Genomic DNA, 19,817 nt, shown 5'->3' with positions numbered 1-19,817 from the left:
GAGTACAGAGAAGGTTCACCAGACTGATTCCTGGGATGGCAGGACTTTCATATGAAGAAAGACTGGATAGACTCGGCTTGTACTCGCTAGAATTTAGAAGATTGAGGGGGGATCTTATAGAAACTTACAAATTTCTTAAGGGGTTGGACAGGCTAGATGCAGGAAGATTGTTCCCGATGTTAGGGAAGCTCAGAACAAGGGGTCACAGTTTAAGGATAAGGGGGAAGTCTTTTAGGACCGAGATGAGAATTTTTTTTTTCACAGAGAGTGGTGAATCTGTGGAATTCTCTGCCACAGAAAGTAGTTGAGGCCAGTTCATTGGCTATATTTAAGAGGGAGTTAGATGTGGCCCTTGTGGCTAAAGGGATCAGGGGGTATGGAGAAAAGGCAGGTACAGGATACTGAGTTGGATGACCAGCCATGATCATTTTGAAGGGTCGAATGGCCTACTCCTGTACCTATTTTCTATGTTTCTATGTTTCTAAGAGATAAGAATGTTTCTATTTTTGCAAAGACATATAATATCCATTGAAATATAAAGATTTGCAGGAGACCATTTGATGTCCGTGCAATATAAATGATCCAGCTTCACAGCACTCTTCCCTCGTCTTCCACTGTACAAATAATTGTCTTTTTCCTCTATATGATAGTGATCTCTTCCTAGTTTCACAAAGGTTCATCTCCTTTATGTTTCTATGTAAAACAAAAACACAATTTTTATTTTATTTTTGTTACAACTTTAATTTGAACCATCCAGAAGCAATGATTTACCCATCGATTTGCTTAAAATCATAGCAAGTTTTAAAATAGCTTTAATTTTCCTCTTCTTTAGGTCCTGTCTTCAATGGATTCAGTTTTGATGCACAGTTTTATGTGATGCCCTACTGCTCTAATATTCCAATGTTCATAAAGCTTAAGGCATAGGCAAAGAGGAGAAAGCTTTAGACAGACAAATAAACCCTCTTGATCTCCCACAATTGCAGAGACTGGAGATCATTCATTGGGCAGTGGAAATTGAGTATTTGAGTAATACAGGGGACTTTACTTGGTGGCGAGGAAGATGATCCAAATGGGCGTCTGGCAGTGGCTAGAAAATTATCAGAAGTGGTCAGGAATATATTTGGAGTTGGGAAGGGGTGACATATGGAACTTGATTTCATTGCACATTTCTGTTGACCTCTCTACATATGCAGTCACACGCACAAATAACTAAAATCTGTAGTACTGTGAACTAACCTGACTGTATATAGCAATCCAATTACTAAAAATATACTTACATAATGCAACACATAAAATATTTCTAGGCCAAGATGTTTTGGATGGTGGTTAAGAAGGGAAAAGGTAACAAAAAAATGATTTGCTCATGCATCTGACAAGTCTGTTCAGCCGCTCGGTTTGATGATGGTTACAGTGACTCAACTGTAAGCCTATATTGGTTCCACACTTCCAGCGTTTTAGGAAAAATCGATCAATCGCAGGCTTGAAATTTTAATCATCTTCCAGAAAATTCTAAGATTGCATGTTCAAGCTTTTCCACTAATGCTTCTGAGATAAAATGTTTCTGGTTTTATTCCAAAATATTTCCAATTGTACAATTGTTCTCCTTTGCCCTGATTCTCCAACCACAGATTTTTGATTTTCTGAGAAGATTGTTCCTCTATAGCATCTCTACTGAATGCCTTTGTCATTTAAAACCCTTTAATTTGGAGAAAACCTCGACCTACTGACCAATCAACAAAAGTATCATATCCGTACATGTTTTTATATCAATGAGCTGAAGTCAGGACTGAGACCTCTTGGTCCCAGGGAAGAGCAGAATCCTTGATATTCAGGTTGCATATGGACAAGGCTTTAACTTAATGTTTCACCCAAAAGATAACACTCAAGCCAAAAGTTTTTGAATGTAGTAAGTGAAAATGATATAAAAACTGGAGACACTGTAAATGTAAAATAAAACCAGAAAATGTTGGAAACTCCCAGCAGGTCAGGTCACATTTGTGACACTTGAAAGGGAGTTACCATTTCAGGTTGAAGACCCTCCAGCTGGGATGGAGACAAATGGCGCATGTTAAGTTGCAGGGAGGGTGAAGGGGGTAGGGTGGGGGAATTGTCTTTGATGGGGTAAAGCCTAGGTGTCCATGGGAATAACCTGCAAACAAGGTTATCGGGTCATTGAATGAATGGGAGCAGGGTAGAGGTTGAGGACAAAGGCAAAAGAACATAAACTGTGTGGGAGCTGCAAAATGTAGAGCAGAAGGACTTGCATGGCAGGATTGGGCGTGCATGCTCTTCACTACCATGGAAGGAAAATGATAAAGAAGGGGGAAACAAATTAAACAAGTTGAGTCATGGCCATGAATGGATGACTGCTTCAGACTGATACCACAATGAGATTCAGGTCTTGGACTGGTACTTGAATATGTCGACAAAGGTAAACATGCTACCAAGTGAGTCAAGCAACACATCTCTGCACTTGATCAATGGATTATTAAAAAAGGAACTGTGGACATAGAGCCATGGACAATAGAACGATGTTATTCAAAATTATGATTTTGCATTGATTGAAAACATTAGGGAAACAGCAGGAAAAAAAAGCTAATCAAGCAAGCTCACATATGTATGAATGTATAAAGTGAAAATGTGTATGGGAACTGCAATGCTCTCAGAATATGAACAGCAATGCAAGGAAGAAGGCGTGTTCGTCACTCGTAGATTACTCGTAGACTGCTATGGGGAAACAAATCTTAAACTTTCACATACAAAATGTCAGCATCATTTTTGCAGTACTCACTTGAAGAATTATGTCAGTAACTATTTGCAGTCCAGATTATTTGTAGCCAAAGGGTTTCGATCTAAAATGTTATCCACCCATTACCTCCACAGATACTGCCTGACCCACTGATTTCCCCCAGTGTTTTGTTGTTTGCTTAAAATTCCAGCATCTGCAGTTTCCTTTTCTCCAAAACAATTGTTTAACTCTGCATGAGGTTTGCTTATCCTTCAGCATGTCTCCAATGAGTCTTATAAACCTCGACAGATGCGCCACAGAAAACATACTGTTGGGTTGCTTCACAACTTGGTTTGGGAGCAGCTGTGCCCATGGTCGAAAAACTGTTCAGAAAGTCATAGATGTAGTCCCCCCCCATCAAACTTAATAGGCTTCCCACCATTTACTCCATCTGTATGTCACGCTGCCTCGTAGAAGCAGCAAACATAATCAAAGACTTGTCCCAACCCAGTCATTTCTACTTCTCCCTGCCCCAGCCAGCAGAAAACGCAGAAGCTTGAAAGGCGCACCACAAGATTTAGGAACAACTTTCCTTATGTTATCAGGCTTCTGAATGGTTCTTCCATCAGTTAATGTACTGTCCAATTCACCTCTACCCTGTTGTGGACGTTGGAACTTGTCGATGGAACTGATGTGCTGCAATGCTGAGAACGATGTCCTGTGCCCTGGATCTTCCCATTTGTTCTATCTATTGTACTTGAATTTGACTTTATGTATTTATGTATAGTATTATCTGATCTGTATGGATTGCACATACAACAAAGCTTTTTACTGTACCTCGATTTATGTAATCATAAGTAAACTAAATCTAAACAATATGTTAGAGGGTAGAATCCCACCTGGTTCAAATGGTGAGGTTTATTCTCAGAATAACAAACTAATGGTGTGGAAATGTTCCTTGGAAGGATTAAATAAGACATCAATTATGGACACATATTTGGTTTGGAATTAAGCAAATTCTATTCAGGCACAGTTCTGTTTTATATTCATTTGCATTTGTCTGCAAATTTCAGAATCCAACCTTGCTTGAGCATCACATGTTTATTTTTTTACAAAATAGCCAACACTTAAACATGATTGAGTATTTCATGAGCTAGTTATGTACAACTGAAAATTTGGCACCTGTCCATTGCCTGTATTTACATGGTTGCTGGTGGGCTTGCCTGGTGACATAAAATGGCTGATCACTACATCTCTAAATATCACTCTGTGTCAGAACCCATGAATACCAAATCCCACAGCCCATTGATATTGACAGCTTCACTGATACTCTCTTTAATATTCCAGGTTACAGACTTCAGTCAGGATTTATTTTATTAATACTAATTCACTGCATATAAATTCACCATGCTGATTAAGTGAAGGTCTACCAACATGTAGTTTCTGCAAAAACATCTGATATTTTTGCTGATGTTTGGACTGACTTTTTCAAAGACGTTTTGCTGTGTTGATTGGACATATATTTTTAATCAAAATATTAACAATTTTCTGTCTGAAGTTGTATTTTATTCTAACTTTTGCTCTCCTTATTTCAAAGGTCTCAGGATAGTGCACGTTCCACCACTTTCCAAAGTCACAGCCTCAGGGTAACGTAGATATATTTTCTTACATTTTTTTGTAAAATTAATAATTATACAGATGTCCTTATTTAGCTAAAAATGTTTTACATGATATATGTCATTTTCCTTCAGTATTAGCCAATGTCATATTTTCCTATCTTAATTTGCTGTATTGCAGTGACATATATTTTGCATTCATAGGATTTTTTTGAACGTTATTTCAAAAAGATGATTTCAAGTTATGCAGGTTTTAAACTGATTCTGTTATCTTGCAGTTGCTTAGAATCATTATGTGGTACATGCTCGATTTTAATGCTCTATAAACTGCATAGATTTTACCGTCTAATTTTAAGCAGCGACTTGTGAACTGGCTGTTTCTCAGTCATGTTCCCAATACATCAAAGACAATGGCAGTCTATTTTGAATGTTCTTAATTCAAATGTAAATGTTGTTGCACCTGATTTTTCAGGACACACGGGGAAAACAAATGATAGTACATTTTTAGATTTGGTAAACTTTGCATATTGTGATGAATGTCCTCACATCAAACTATGTCCATTGGAAAGGACAAGATCTCCTGGCATCTTTATGTAGCAGCTTTCAATGACTGGATGAGTGAGATTAGAAGAACAGATTATTTGTATACTAGAATGAACAAAAGATTAATTTATGATCTTGGATGGGTCACCTTGTGAATTAAAAGTTTGCATCCCTTTTTCTTAAATCATTTGCTGGATATGTATGTAGCCTTTGTTCATGATCACAGCTCAATAAGATAAAAACAAGTCTATTTAGACAATGTGAAGAATTGGAAGCATTAATCTTCATCTTCTGATGGGGAATGAGTGCCTAATTCTAAAGTTGAATGCAGTACATCAACTGAACTTCATGCTGATACCTTGGACAGATCGTTGCAAATTCAACATAGAATCTGTATTCAGTGGTAAAATGGCCTGCCTGTATAAATTCTAAACTCACCACAGAAACCTTGGTGAAATCGTGAAGGGAATTTTGAGTATCCATTTATCTCCAAGGTAAGGTGGACCATGCTTCATAGAAATTCATTTTTTCTCCATATTACAGCATGCACTAAAATATCATGTCAAGAAAACAAAATTTGCTACACACAATATTTCTATTGTGTGATGGAATAAAACAAGTAACCAGCATCTTTTTAAACTTTCTATTCCCTGTTTTAACATGGCAACCTATTTTCTGTATCCATGCAAATTTATGATATAGGTAATATGGCAACTGAGGAAGAAGAAATAATTAATTTGTGTGATTGTTTTTCCTTGGGTTACTGGACATTAATTTTCCTTAAGATTACTAAATGAGAAAGCAAAGCTCTTAATTATATCTCTTGTGGTGTACTAATTTGACATGTTTGCAAGAGTGCTGTTGTTTTAACAAAGTGGTCAACTGAAAAGAGGTTCTTGGATTTTCTTGGATTCAATGCAAATGTTATAATTAAGCTTTAATGTCGTTACAGTTGAAATAAATACAGAGTGCACATAAAACAGATTAGCATTTTGATTGGAATGAGAAGCAAATTGTGTTAATTTGGTTGTGTTGGAATTTTAATTTAATGTGATGAAAGGTAAATTAAGTTAAAGAATACATCAGTTGGTGGCATTATCAGTTGATGGTGAGGGAAGAGTTATTATTTAAAAATATGGAAGTATATTTTATGTCCCTTTCTAAAACTATCACATTCCAGAAGATAATCTGAGTATTATTTGCCATATCTATTTCTTCTAAAAATTAATTACTAAGAAATCAGAAATGAGAAGGCATTCAATTGAACATATCATTTTACATGAAGATATTTTTTTTCTTCAGTATGCCTTTGAGATGTGCTCAGTGTATCTCGTGTACCTGGTGTGAGTGCCAGATTACACATTTTTGAAAAGTTTCCTTTTTCTGAGCTCCTAGGGGTTTGCGCAGTGGAGGAAGAGAGTCTGGCATCGGAATTCTACACTTATCGTCAGAAGATAAACCTCCAAGGTCTTAGCCCCAAAACCATTGCAATTTTCCTCGGTTTAGGACAGGTTGTCAGCTGTGAGCTTGGTTGTAAGAGGATGGATGTGCATCAGTGAAAACTCATTAAAGCTGGGACAGATTTATGGCTGATAACAACAGAGCAGCTTGTTGCTCAAAGTAATACAGACACCTTCTTCTAATTTAACCCTTTTGCAGCTTGATCCAGCACTCAGCCACAGCATAGTTTTGCTCTCAAACAACTGCATTCTCAGTTTCTTATGAACATGGTTTATTCACTCTAACTCGTTCATTACACCTTATGCATCTTTTCAGCCACACAGCAACATGCACGCACACACGAAAAAGAGGTTTAACTCACTCATTAAATTCTCACGCTCTAAAATGTTCTCCATTCCTCTGTCAGAACCTGTGAGGTTCTAGGATCTAGGAAATTCCTTCCTGATTATTGCAAGAGCCAATCGCTAACCAATAATTCAAAGACAACCACACTGATCATATAAGTGAGAGCATTATTCTGATATAAACTTTGACAAGATCTGATAACATTTAGTAAGGGTGGGAAGGTCAACAATATGAAATGCTTATAATAGAATTGCAGAATGCTATCTTGAAAACAAGTAATTAAGCAGATTGTACTTGCTTTTCTGCTGAAGATCATAGGTTAAGTGTATCCAACTTAATTGTAAAAGGCTGTAAAGTCATCATAAACTCCAAAGGTCCAAGATAGTGGCCGTTATAGATTGGTATTGGTTTGCTTGCTTTCTTGCCTTAAGGTGAAGAGGTATTAACCAAGTCTGTGCTGCACCATTTCCATGGTGAAAATTGAACTCAAAGCGGGCAAGTTAACGGTTGATGTTTAATCTGTACTTTCAGACATTAGTCGTACTGCCAAACTTGTGGGGCCCATTTATATTAAGGCAAACTGGCCAAACACCTCAAGCAGAAGTTCAACTCCTGATTTACATATTCACGAAATGTGGTTATTGCCATAATTAGTTGTGATAAATGAGGCAAAGCTGGACCAACTGAGTTCAAAATTCTTCAGTGCCCATCTGCAGCCACCAGTGAAATGTAAGTTATAATAGCATTAAAGATAGTCTTTCAAGAAATTTAGGTGAAAGATGAGTATTTCCAGACGTTAGCCTCATGCACAACCAAAAGAATTTCCAGAGGTTGAAGTATCGCCATGAGTCATGTTGTTTCAGGATCGTACTCTGCACACTGTTGAAATGAGCAGAGTTAGTCTTACAAATTCCACCTCCAGACAAATTTTGCTGACCTGTTAAATTGTCTCCAATGCAAAGGAATATGTGTAAACATTAGCCCATCATTTTGCAGACCATTGCCCAATTGGATCATATCTTTCAAAGCCAAAGAGCTTTGATGGATGGGAAAACCCATATTTCCAATAACATCAAGCTGCACTGCTTTAGGAGCAGATAAAAAATTCTGTGCAGTTTGCACATTTGCATTATTTAGTGTGGGGGTGCTGCCAGGGCTCAAGCTTGGGGCAACAACAGCCACTCGAGGTCTGCAGACTTGCACCAAGTAATAATTTGGCTCTACTATTCAGAATTACTGTTTCACTGAAATAAATATTTGGTCAAAATCAGAGTTTATTATTTTCACAAACATATTAATCATAATAGAAGATGTGGTCACTTTTAACAGTAAAGAATTAATTGTTTAAAATTATATCTATACAACAACACATCTATTTATTTACAATGTAATTCACAATGTTAATTCACAACGTTAAAATGCATTTGGTAAATGAAATATTACGGATTACTTTGAAATAACATAAATTGTCAGAGTATGCTGACAAAGATGCGGGTGGATGCTCCATTGGTGTCCAAGATCGGCAACTACCTGACTAGACAGCCATAGTATGTCAGGCTATAGAACTGTGTCTCAGACATGGTAGTGAGCAACACTGGGGCCCCACAGGGGACAGGCCTCTCTCTCTTCCTGTTCACCATCTACACCTTAGACTTCAGACACCTGCAGAGTTTTCAGATGGTTCTGGAATTGTGGGCCGCATCAGTGAGGGGAGGGAGGCTGAATACAGAGGTGTAGTCAACAACTCTGTTGAGTGGTATGGGCTGAATCAACTGCAGCTCAACACCGACAAGACTGAGGAGTTAGTGGTGGACTTTCGGAGGAGAGGAACATCCCTGTCCCCTGTCTCCGTCAAGGGTGTGGATGTGCAGTTTACCAAGGAGTACAAGTATCTTGGAGTTTACCTGAACAGTAAACTCTACTGGTCCAGGAATGCTGAGGCCCTGTATAAGAAGGGACAGAGCCGCCTATACTTTCTGAAGAGGCTTCGCTCTTTCAACATCTGCAGTAAGATGCTGCAGATGTTCTATCAATCGATGGTGGCCAGTGCGGTCTTCTTCGCTGTCATGTGCTGTGGTAGCAGGGCGAACGCTATAGATGCCAACAGAATTAACAAGCTCGTCAGGAAGGCTGGCTCCATCCTGGGGGCGGAGTTGGTTTAATTGAAGATGGTCTTGGAGAGGAGGATGCTCCTCAAACTGCAGAGCATCATGAACAATACAGCTCACCCACTCCATGACACACTGGTCAACCTGAGGAGCACCTTCAGCAGCAGACTGATATCTCTTTTCATTATTTGATTTGATTTGATTCAAGTCTTGTGCAAATCAAAGGTAACTCAGGTTTGAGGATATACTTCTGAAGGACATTAATAACATTGTAATAGTTAAAAGAGGAAAACATATTTTATATTGCCCTATTGAGGTAGGAATTCAACCTTCTTTATCAGCACCAAATGTGCACAATTGTCAAATTTGTGCACAAAACTCTGCTCTTAAAATATGGTCCCTTTTGCATAGAGGCACATACATGCATACTAATTTCCATTCGACAAGTAAGAGAGAGAAAATGAAATTCGTGTTTTCGCACATTCTGGGTTTTCTTTATGATGTAGGTAGACAAGTTATTTAAGTCTAGGTAAGATTTTTTTTAAATCAACAATAAAATAAACAAATTTGATGAGACCAAAACAGAACTGAAGTGAGAACCACTGTCTCCTCCGGGAAGCAGTAGTTATGTGGAATGCAAGCACAGCCAGGCAATGAACGCATTTATTAAAAACGCAGCATCTGTATTTGACAGGGAGTGGAATTTAAATATCATAAACACAAGGTAATCAAACACACCGTGGAATATAGTGGTTCAAGAACAACCATAGCATGCAAATATGCCAAGAAAGAACAGCCAAAATGACATAATGATACATGCATATATCAGTGCTTTACACAATTTTGATGATTTGCAGTGGCAATCTCTGCAGACTCTTTTCATTTTGGTGACCACATATGTAGGATGATGTCTATCATTGAACAAATTAAGCATGGATTTTGAATGGAACAGGCTTGATGGGCTGAGAATCTTTTGCTTTTGTTCTGATCTCTTGTGTTCTTATTCTCATATGGCAATTGGAGACAACTTCCATCAAGGGATGTGTTTCCAGGATGTGCCTGGGTTTGTATTAGTAACGCAATTTGGTCAATAATGTGCGAAAATTATTAAATGTCACAGAATTGCTGAAAAATTGTCATTTTATACCTTAGGAAGTTTCATTGCAACATTTGTTTCATAAATTGCATACATTTTGCAGGGGAAAAAATAAAGAATGTTTATTTTCTTGTTTCTAACAATGTCTTGTTTTTGTGGAATGTCTTTTAATTGCCCACTGTGGCGGGAGGGGGGGGGGGGGGGAGATAGTTTGTTGCATTAACATTTCTTCTTACTGTCATGTTCTTTCCAAAATAGAGCTGTCATTTCATTTTCATTTGTTCCAATAGACAGGCAGTTGAGTACATTTAGAAAACAGCAATGTTAGCTGAATTTACAGCTTGCAAGTCAGACACTCTTGTTCCTGTGACATTTGAATGGCTTGAAGTAGATAACATCTATATACCGTTTCAGTGCTCAGGCTAATGTTCATGCACATGGCAAAATGAAAGAGAACATAATGGTAAACATGCTTTTGAGTTTGCTAATTTTAGGTAGGATGAGATCATAAACTATATGGAGTGAAACCCCCACCTCTCCCATCCACAAGAAGCCTTGCAAAATCCAGAAAGTCACCTTGTAAATCATGCATGTTAAATTGCTTTTATTTTTGGTAATGTATCTTGGATAAAGCTAAAACAATTATAAGGAGAGTTTGAATGAATATATTATGAATTTAGCATGTTGTTGTGAGACACTGGTGTGCAAATGGAATCAGAACCAAAGTTTTTTTTGGTTTGGTCTCTTTCGTAAGGGCCTGTCCCACTTACGCGACTTTTTTTGGCGACTTGCCAGCACATGTCATAGTCGCAGCAGGTCGTCGAAAATGTTTAAAATGTTGAAAATCCAGAGGCGACCAGAAAAAGGTACAACTCTTTTGTCGCCGTGAGTGGTGGCCTAAACAGGGTATTTGGATTCAGCATCATGTTTAGCACAGTCAAATGTGAACAACTTTTCATCGCGGTGATGCCCGTTTGGACCTTAGTAGCAGCCCAAAGTAGCAGCAGTCGTACCTTTTACTGGTCGCCGCTGGATTTTCAACATTTCAAAAATGTTCAGCGGCCCGCTGCGACAATGACAGGTGCCGGCAAGTCGCCGATAATATCGCGTAGGTGGGACAGGCCCTTAACTTTCTTCAGCATGCAAGCTGTTTGTATCTCACCATGTGTAAAATAAAGCTCTGTTCTTTTTAATTCACTATATGCTGCAAATAATTGCTGCAGACCATGCAACACAGTCAAATTAAGCAACATCAATAAATCCAGAAAATAAAACTGATCGGCAACTCATAATCATGTCAACAGAGTGTAATTTGGTTTCATGTGTGAATTTAATTAGTTTTATTTAATTTTAAGGTTCAGGGCGGTTGACTTGTTAGTTGCAAACAAGATTGTTTTAAAACTGTGTTCAATGGGAACAGAAATATTATTCATTTGTGCAGTAACCTCTTTGGAAAAATAAAAACCTAGCTAATAGAACAATCATTGATTATTTGCATCCAATAGCTAGTTATCTGAATTAGGTATGGGCAGCGCAGATGCACAACAGTAGAGTTGCTGTCTATCAGCGCCAGAGATCCAGGTTTGATCCTGTGACCATGCGGATTTTCTCTGGGTGCTCCGGTTTCCGCCCACACTCCAAAGATGTACAAGTTTGTTGGTTAATTGGCTTCGGTAAGTTGTAAAAATAGTCCCTGATATGTGGTATAGTGTTAGTGTGCGGGGTAAATGCAGGGTGACGCAGACTTGGTGGGGTGAATAATATATAGTTTAAATAAACTCAATATAAAATGTTCCCTCTCCCTCTCCCTCTCCCTCTCCCTCTCCCTCTCCCTCTCCCTCTCCCTCTCCCTCTCCCTCTCCCTCTCCCTCTCCCTCTCCCTCTCCCTCTCCCTCTCCCTCTCCCTCTCCCTCTCCCTCTCCCTCTCCCTCTCCCTCTCCCTCTCCCTCTCCCTCTCCCTCTCCCTCTCCCTCTCCCTCTCCCTCTCCCTCTCCCTCTCCCTCTCCCTCTCCCTCTCCCTCTCCCTCTCCCTCTCCCTCTCCCTCTCCCTCTCCCTCTCCCTCTCCCTCTCCCTCTCCCTCTCTCTCTCCTGTGACACTAAGACTTTAACCAAATTGCCCCAGATCATGTGGCCTCACACGGCCTATCCAATCAGGCCCAGAGAGAATCAACCTGGAGCAAGAATTAAACCTGACTCAAAAAGTCATTGCCTCGACACCAGGTCATGAGGTTCTCAATCTCCTTCCTGTACTCTCTCATCATTATTTGTTTATTCAGCCCACAATGGTGGTGCCGTCTGTGGCTTTGTAAATCGAGTTGGGTTTGTACAGGGCTGCGCAGTCATGGGTGTACAAGGAGTAAAGAAGGAGGTTGTGAATGCAAAGGAGTAATGAAGGATGCAAGTTCTCTAAGTTTGTTTGAGTGTGTTGTTTCGGCTGTGTGCCTGTGACGCTGCTGCAAGAAAAAAATTAATTGTACCTGTATCTCTTGCATATGGCAATAAACTTGAACTTTGCCAAATTAGGCTTAAGCTCTGCTCTGTAAGGCCACACACATGAATAATATCTATTAAACAAAAATCCAGCAAATTATTGACTCCGTTATTGTGCAAAAAAAAGCCCAATGGACACGTACAGTATTTTAAATGGTGCTAATAATGTGCAGGTGAAGTCAGTTTGAATTTACACTACGCTTGGCAGAACAAACAAGAATCCCAGAGAACTGAAGGATTGCAATCAGCTTCCTCATTTTTCTCAATCCTGCAATTGTTTTCTGTTGGATGACTGACTGCATCAATTTATCTTGTGACATCCCTCCATGTAAATTACATGCGGCCTTTCACTGGAAGATGGCAAATGAGCCCACCACACTCTGTAATTATGGACAATTAGGCAGTTCACTCTCACCAGCACCACTTCCCCTATAATCATCAACGTTAAAAGCGGCAGCTGCAGTATTGTTGCCAAGTTTCCCGGCAAAAAGATCTCTGCATTAAAGATTTTCCACTTCCAACAGCTTGTCAAGACTGAGGAGAGAGAATTGTCAGATCTGGCATGAATCCAAAATGTTGGCGTGGTGAAGACTAAGCCATGAATCAGATCAATTCTACTTTCACAAAACAGGGTATTTGGATTCAGGATTAGGTTTAGCACAGTCAAATGTGAACAACTTTTCATCTACTCTGTCTCTGCAGTACATCTTTACCTAGGTTGAAAATGCAGCAAGTGGCTTCTTTGTAGCTGTGTAGCCATGTAGCTGCTGCTCTGTGGTATCTTAGAATCAATTCAAATTTCAAAGTGAGTCAGGTTGTGCTGTGAATCTTGTTTCACCGGATAATGTTGAAGCTTCCAAACTACTCTATTTTGTCCCATTAGCTTTGGCTGGTTTCTGATCTGGACATTTTAATTTGCTGCAACAACAGACTCAGGATCAGTTCCTGTGGATTGGAGGGTAGCTAATGTTATCCCACTTTAAAAAAAAGGTGGGAGAGAGAAAACAGGGAATTATATACCAGTTAGCCTGACATCGGTGGTGGGGAAGATGCTGGAGTCAATTATAAAAGATGAGATAGCCGAACATTTGGATAGCAGTAACAGGATCGGTCTGAGTCAGCATGGATTTACGAAGGGGAAAGCTTCTGGAAAGATGTAACTAGGAAAATGGAGAAGGGAGAGCCAGTGGATGTAGTGTACCTGGACTTTCAGAAAGCATTTAATAAGGTCCCACATAGGAGATTAGTGGGCAAAATTAGGGCACATGGTATTGGGGGTAGAGTGCTGACATGGATAGAGAAGTGGTTGGCAGACAGGAATCAAAGAGTAGGGATTAACGGGTCCCTTTCAGAATGGCAGGCAGTGACTAGTGGGGTACCGCAAGATTCGGTGCTGGGACGGCAGCTATTTACAATATACAGTACATCAATGATTTGGATGAAGGGATTCAAAGTAATATTTGCAAATTTGCAGATGACACAAAGCTGGGTGGCAGTGTGAACTGTGAGGAGGATGCTTTGAGGATACAGGCTGACTTGGACAGGTTGGGGGAGTGGGTAGATGCATGCCAGGTGAAGTTTAATGCGGATAAATGTGAGGTTATCCACTTTGGTAGCAAAAACAGGAAGGCAGATTACTATCTAAATGGCGTCAAGTTGGGAAATGGGGAACTGGATCTGGGGGTCCTTGTACATCAGTCAATGAAAGTAAGCATGCAGGTACAGCAGGCAGTGAAGAAAGCGAATGGCATGTTGGCCTTTATAACAAGAGGAATCGAATATAGGAGCAAAGAGGTCCTTCTGCAGTTTTACAGAACCCTAGTGAGACCATACCTGGAACATTGTGTGCAGTTTTGGTCCCCTAATTTGAGGAAGGACATTCTTGCTATTGAGGGAATGCAGCATAGGTTTACAAGGTTAATTCCCGGGATGGCGGGACTGTCATATGCTGAGAGAATGGAGCAGCTGGGCTTGTACACTCTGGAGTTTAGAAGAATGAGAGGGGATCTCATTGAAACATATAAGATTGTTAAGGGTTTGGACATGCTAGAGGCAGGAAACATGTTCCCAATGTTGGGGGAGTCCAGAACCAGGGGCCACAGTTTTAGAATAAGGAGTAAGGCATTTAGAACGGAGACGAGGAAACACTTTTTCTCACAGAGAGTGGTGAGTCTGTGGAATTCTCTGCCTCAGGTTCTCTGGATTCTTTCAAGTGAGAGCTAGCTAGGGCTCTTAAAAATAGTGGAGTCAGGGGATATGGGGAGAAGGCAGGAACGGGGTACTGATTGGGGATGATCAGCCATGATCACATTGAATGGCAGTGCTGGCTCGATGGGCCAAATGGCCTACTCCTGCACCTATTGTCTATTGTCGATTGTCTAACAGCCTTTCACCTCGATAACTTTGTGCGTTGAGTGTCAACCATGTGAAGTATAACATTAGCTAATCTACATAGTGGCAAAAGGCTCAACGACTCTCTTAGAACATCCCTCAAGATTTTCAACAATGAGATGTAATACACATTGGATGGCCCTGTTTGCTGTTAGGAGGAGGAAAATGGAATCTCAAACTCAAGAACCACTGAGGCTACTCCAGCCTTGCAAGTCTGTCATCTGTGTGAAAATAATATTTTGAGCCTTAATTGGTCAAATCAACAATCTCAGTACATGTTGCAAAATGATGGTTTAACTCGAGAATGGTGAACAGAAATAACAATTACATTTATTCGGGGTCGGGGTGAAATTCAGCACTGTTGTTGTTGATCTTATGCTGGCCCTTGGTGAAAATATATCTTAGTTTTTGAATCCTTCTTATTGTCATTGTCAAAGGGGAGGTCATTTAAGACTGAGGTGAGAATAAACGTTTTCACCCAGAGAGTTGTGAATTTATGGAATTTCCTGCCACAGAGGGCAGTGGAGGCCAAGTCACTGGATGGATTTAAGAGAGAGTTAGATAGAGCTCTAGGGGCTAGTGGAATCAAGGGATGTGGGGAGAAGGCAGGCACGGGTTATTGATAGGGGACGATCAGCCATGATCACAATGAATGGCAGTGCTGGCTCGAAGGGCCGAATGGCCTCCTCCTGCACCTATTTTCTATGCTTCTATGTTTCCACGTTCAACTCTGCCATGAATGTTGATGCCCTATGAACAGTAATGTGGCTTTTTTCTCTGTTATCTTTATTTATCTGAATTAAAATATACAGTGATTTTTGTTAGCTTCAGCAATTCTTTATCCGAATTTAAATATTGGGTATAATATTCAATTGAATTCTTCTGTGGATTTTATATATTATAGCAAATCTATCTGACCTCCTAGCTTGAAATAACCATTTTTTTAAATATTTTAATTTTCTAAAATTTGTATTACTTTGCTTTTGTCTCTCAGTTTAATTGACAAATTTAAAATCGCCTGGGGTTATTGGTTCAGGCTAGTTTCCAGAGTCATTTTTGCACGTGCAGATATATTTGTGCTAATTTTGGACATTACGAATAATTTGAATATATGGTTAATAGTGCAAGATAAATATCGGAAGTATATTAGAAGTCTCAGAGAATGGACCGAGCAGGACTAAAAACCAATCAGAATTGTTCAAGTTTAGCGGAAATCAAATCCTTTGATTCATTCATAATACATATCGGTGAACTCATTTTCTATTAGTTCCTAAGCTGTGTCAAATAATCAATTTCACTTTCAATATTTCTGCACAGTTCTTCATTCTCATCACCTTTTTTTAGATTTCCTTCTCAACTTGACTTTGTATAGTAGGAAATATCAGGAAATAATTTGCATCAATCTTAAAACCATAATCTTGGACCATCATTAGCCTCTTTTTATTTTTGCCTTTGCTGCTAAAGACCATGCAGCTGCTTCAGGCGTCACATATGTTTCAGCGCCATCCATAGAGTAATGGAGCCTTGGGTATTAGCATTTGGTTATTCATAGGTCCGGTTGGCGGCGCGACTCACATTGCAGCGGCCCCTGCAGCCTGTCCGTCTTTTTTATTTTTTTTTGTCCTGTTGAATGTAGTTTGTTTAGTTCTTTTATATTGTTTTTAACTGTGTATATGTGGGGGGCGGGGAACTTTTAAATATCTTCCCTGCACGGGAGACTCAACCTTTTTCCTGTCGGGTCTCCGTTGTCGTTGGGGCCTAGCACCATGGAGCGGCCTCCAATAGGAACGACTTGGGGGCTCCAGTCGCGGAGCCTGCAGACTACTCACCATCGTGGGGCTGGCCGGCCTCGGAGTGTGGGGAGCGGTGGTGGCTCGCTGCTGCAGCCCAACTCCGAAGCTTGGAGGCTCCAGCCGCAGGCCCGGTGGACAGGAAATCGGGAGCTCGCGGGTCCCTGGCGGGACACCACTTTACGGAGCTCTGCAACGCAACTTCTCCCGCCCGTATCGCGGGGTTGAAACGACCCGGAGCGGGGCCGTACATCGCCCGGCGCGGCTTTAACGGCCGCGGGACATCCAACGCCCGCTGAGGGCTCTCCATTGAGACATTAAGACCTGGAGTGGGGCCGTACTTCGCCCGGCGAGTGGGACTTACCATCGTCCGCCTGGGGGCTTTAACATCAGGAGAAAAATGGAACACAGGGGAGAGAAAAGACTTTGCCTTCCATCACAGTGAGGAGGAGATTCACTGTGATGGATGTTTGTGTGAATTGAATTGTTTGTGTGTCTTGTAGAAATTATTTATTTTTGTATGGCTGTAGAAACAGAGTTTCGTTTGAGCCTCATTGAGGTTCAAATGACAATGAATAAATATTGTATATTGTATATTTCATCACGTAATCCTGCCTAACACTTTGTACACTGCTAACTGGGTACTCCAACTTTCAGACAAGATGATAAATGAAGGTCCCATCGAACCTCTTGAATGCTGTAAAGCTACTACAAGAAGAGTAGTGATGTTCTCTTTGTTCTGATCAACATGCACCATTCAGGTATCTTCTTGGTCGACGATCCCATCATTTGTTTCATTGCTGCCTAAGGGAGCTTGCAGTAACCAATCTACCAGAGACATTGCTGTGTAAGTACTCTAGATGCCCTGATGTTACAAAAGGCACAATAGCAATATCTAAATCCCTAATTCAAGGGAAATTGTCACCTTGATTTTAACATCAGGGAATTAAAATGTCATCACCTCATTTTAATTTGAGTTCAAGAAGCTGAGTGATTGAATACCTAAAATAAGAAACGTTTAAGTGACAAATTACTCGAGACAAAGATGCAAAAGCATTCATCAAACACATCACCTGAAGGTCTGCCATGAGTCCTTCATTCAAGCTCAAGTAATCAGCTAGGTTTAATTCAAGTGCAATGCATCTCTGATTATGAATCTGCCCAATTTAAGTAATCTTTAAGAATGTGGATCAGTTACGGATAAAATTGCAGAATGATGACAGTGATGATAGTCTTCACCTGGAAATCAAATGCTGAATCACAGCCAGCCGTATTTCACTCTATACTATTGATACAGGAACAGAAAATAAAAATGATTGAAAGGGAAAATAAAAAGGCAGTAAAATATATTGTCTGTTTAAAAGGGAGGGATAGACAGAGTTGATGTGGACAAGCTTTTTCCTTTGAGAATAGGGAAGATTCAAACAAGAGGACATGACTTCAGAATTAAGGGACAGAAGTTTAGGGTAACATGAGGGGGAACTTCTTTACTCAGAGAGTGGTAGCGGTGTGGAATGAGCTTACAGTGGAAGTGGTGGAGGCAGGTTCGTTGATATCATTTAAAAATAAATTGTATAGGCATATGGATGAGAAGGGAATGGAGGGTTATGGTATGAGTACAGGCAGGTGGGACTAAGGGAAAAAGGTTGTTCGGCACGGACTTGTAGGGCCGAGATGGCCTGTTTCCGTGCTGTAATTGTTATATGGTTATATGGTTATAAAAGGGCAAGTGGTCCCAAAGGTATTCCACCTAGAGATAGTTCAATGTATTTCATTTGATAAATGGGAAAATGATAGCATAAAACAGAGCGAGGATATTTTCTATGGCAGAAAAGACTAGAACCAGAGACATGATCTTAGAATATAGGCATGCTCATTTAAGACTGTGTTGAGGGGGAATTTAATTACTCCAGGGCCTGTAAATCTTTGAAATTGCCAGAGAGAACAGGTCCCAAGGTTCTTGAGTGGTGTACTGAACATCGTGGGGGACAAGATACATCCGAGGACATTGTGGGAAACCAGAGAGGAAATTGCGGGAGTCCTGGTTCCCTGCAAGTTAGGCCGAAGGGCAAATTTCCACACTATATCACTCGATGACTCCAAGATGGCAAGTAGTTGGGGGAAGATGGCACATAGGAGGCAGTACAGGAGTATAGGCAATTCTCTGAGCACATGATGTAGATGTAGTATAGAAAGGCAATATGGAAACAGACATTTCAACCTAACTTGTCCATGCCAACCAACATCCCCTTTCTACAGTAATCCCAACTGCCTGCATTTGGACCATGTCCCTCTAAACCTTTCCTGTGCATGTACCTGTCCAATTGTCTTTTAAGTATTGTCATTGTGCCTCCTCTGAGAGCTCGTTCCTTATACCCACCACCCTTTGTATGAAAAAGCTGCCCCTCAGGTTCCTATTAAATCTTTCCCCTCTCTTTTAAACCTATGTCATCTGGCTCTTGATTCCCCTACTCTGTAAAAGACACTGTGTATTCAAAAGTGTAGCAGGAGTAGATCTATGTTAAAGTCAAAAATGGGAGTCAAATCATACAGTTGTGATCAAAGTCAGGAAATGTATCTGCCTTGTATATATCAAACTCTTGAACTGAGAGTGTAGCTTATGAGGCCCAATCTACCTTGTTGCTGCCCTTGGACTTTCTTGCTAGCTTTAACACTATATTCTGCATGATTGTGATAATGTCTGGATGATTTACCTGGATAGCACGCAAGCAAAGTTTTTCACTGAATCTTGCTACGCGTGTCAATAACTGAGCAACTGTGCCACTTGGCACCAACATTACTCAACCCACCACACTTCCATCAGTTACATCCCAACAATTTATTGTGTGCTTCATATTCATTTCCTCCACTGCATCCTCAATCATTTGCAAATGTTGGCTCTAAGAAGTGCACTTTTCAGAATTTTTAGACATTGCCAAGTTTTCTGTCAAGACAGCCACTCACATTGCAATACACTCACTGTGACATTTTCCCCTCCTCACAGAGGAGTCCAAGAATCTGAATTTGCGGCTTTTACTTTTCAGCTTTTTGGCAAGCACCATTCACACATTGGTGGAGGCAGTCATACTGCTGCACAGGTGGCTGTGGTAGCTGTTACTTTGCAGCTGCCACCCAGCATCTCGCCTCCTGTTGTGGGAGCTCAGTCTGCTGACATATCAAGGTAACTTTCCAGCTTCACAGGGCCAGACCACAGCCTTTGTGGCCGTGGATATGACTGCCCTAAAGGA

The sequence above is a fragment of the Amblyraja radiata genome, chromosome 3 (assembly GCF_010909765.2).
Source record: "Amblyraja radiata isolate CabotCenter1 chromosome 3, sAmbRad1.1.pri, whole genome shotgun sequence".
Taxonomy (NCBI): Eukaryota; Metazoa; Chordata; class Chondrichthyes; order Rajiformes; family Rajidae; genus Amblyraja; species Amblyraja radiata.
Note: the sequence above shows the minus strand (reverse complement) of the source record.